The sequence below is a fragment of the Lissotriton vulgaris genome, unplaced genomic scaffold, assembly GCF_964263255.1.
Source record: "Lissotriton vulgaris unplaced genomic scaffold, aLisVul1.2 SCAFFOLD_1620, whole genome shotgun sequence".
In the NCBI taxonomy this organism is placed as follows: Eukaryota; Metazoa; Chordata; class Amphibia; order Caudata; family Salamandridae; genus Lissotriton; species Lissotriton vulgaris.
In genome coordinates this window covers 439,649-442,146 of record NW_028253485.1, presented here as the reverse complement: position 1 = coordinate 442,146, position 2,498 = coordinate 439,649, and positions in this window count along the sequence as shown.

The window sequence follows — 2,498 nt, the reverse complement described above, 5'->3', positions numbered from 1 at the left end:
GGTGGGATTCGAAACACGTAGGCCCTGCCACACATTCGTCTGTGAGAGCCGCTGGTTATCTAATGAATTTTTCCTGCAGCTCCATGTTGTACATTACCGAGGACTGACAATCCTAATGATTTTTGATCACTTTGTTTGATATATAGGAATGTACTAGGCACAAATTAATTTTCTAAACTTCACTGGAAAATCTTTGCAGACCGTGGCTTTTTTCTTTCCTGTATTATACTGTATATATAGTGTATTATATGCTTTGTGTTTTTCCCTTGATTGTTTGAATGCATATTGTTTGGTTGTGATATGAGTGCAATTTTGAATGAATGATTGATGTATAGTTATATTCCAAAGTCTCATGTGTCTTTTTTATTGGAATCCCCTTTTTGTATGATGAACTGAAGAATCTGTTTGAAATGTTTTTTCAAAAATGTGTTAAAATAAAAAGCTATTAACTAGCAATTCCCATTCTCGAATTTATCTTCTAGTTTTGGATGATTATTTGTTTACTTTAGTCCAACTATATAGTCCAACTATATCAGAACTGGCAATCCTGTTCGTTTTATAAAAAATGTTTTCCTGTAAAGCACTGTGATATCCTAACGGGTCAAGTTTGCGCTCTTTAAAACACAGAAATAAATAAATATAACTATTTTTATTTACTAATAATATTTACAGTTGAAGATCCTCATTTAGAGTTTGGATGAACTGCAAATCCTTCAATTCCTGAAGAAAAGTAAACATTCAGGGCCAGATGTAGGTAAATCTAATTTACCGACTCATAAATACCGAATTTTACCGATTCGGTATTTTTGAATCGGTAAATTAGAAGAAGGGAGATGTAGGTAATTATTTTTTGGGAATTACCAAATCGGTATTCCCCATTGATTCCTAAGGGCTTTTGAGCCCATTGGAATCAATTGGAAATACCGATTCGGTATTTACCGAATCTGTAAATACTGAATCCAGCAAGAGCGCAGGGGGTGTCACTTTGACACCCTCTAGCACCCCAAGTGCAGGCTTGTGTGCCATGTGGCACACATACATGCCCTAAGGGCATGTCTGTGTGTCACATTGAACAGGTGTGCATGCACAGATGTGCATGCACACCTGAATTCGGTATTTTACCACCCAATAGGATTGGGTGGTAAAATACCGACTCTTAAGGGCCTGTGGCACTCTGTGGAGTGCCACCTACATCTTGATTTACCGAATCGGTAAAAATACCGATTCGGTATTTTACAGAATCTGTAAATTTACCGATTCTCTTTTTAAAATCATGAGCCCCTACATCTCAATCATCAATTATCGGTCGGTAACGGCCGAATTCGGCCGTTACCGACAGGTAATTGGCGACCTACATATGGCCCTCAGAGTAGAATTAGGTGGCTGAATTTCCTCCAGTATTATAGAGGAAATTCAGCTTGTTGATTCTATGCTGTATTCAGAGTTTTCTTGAAGCCCTAAGTCTTACAAAGTACTATTATTTGAAGGAGCATATAACTATGTAAAATACAAGTTTAATCTTTTCTCTTTGGCTTCCCGCAAGTTTCATCAAATCCAACAGCAAGAAGCAAAATGTAACAATATTCTTTATGGAAATTTTTCCCTTTACTATTTTTGGAAGTTCTAGGCCACCAGTATCATCCACTTAAGTCCTGGCTGCTACACTTATTGATGAGATGAATCTGCTATCAAATATAATTGATTGAACAAAGACATAATTTATACACACAACTTCTCTACAGTGAATAGATCTAATATTAGCATGGGGAAGTGTCAAATCTAATATTACAGTATCAAGTTTGTTAACAAAAAATACATTGGTACATCTTGAGGGTAAAAAAGGATATAATAAATAGACATAGGCATATTGTTTTCTTTTTTAAAATAAAAATCAACATGTCTCTGAGTATTTCTTTTGAAAAATGTCATCCCACAAAAGGCAATCATAAAAACAAACACAAGAGGGCCTTACACTCCTGCTGAAGAACATAGAGCAACAGTGTTGTCATTTTAGATGTCATCAGTGATGTCACGGACCATGTCATGAGTGATGTAATATATGAGGTCATACGCAGTGCATTGCAGGGGTGCAAGTTATAGTTAACCTCAGCTAACCATAACGGTTGTCTTTCTCTGTTTTTTTACGAGTGAAATGTCAAACTAACTATAACATACCTCTAGCCCAGGGGTCTCCAACATTTGCTGCACTGAGAGCTTCTTATTTTTAATGAAATGCATCAACAGCTGCTAATATTATTAGTGCTGTCAAATTTATTTTTTTCAATATTTAGAATAACTCAGCCAAGCAAAATATTTCTCATTTAATAAGCCGAGCTGCACAGGTGAGCTACTCAGAAGTAGCTGGAGAGCTACAGTAGCTCACGAGCTACTGGTTGAAGACCCCTGCTCTAACCTTTGTTTTTTCCATGAATATCAAAGGTTTTTTAAATGCCAATTTCTAACTTTACGTCCCTAAAACCTGTGGTTTATTCAGTGAA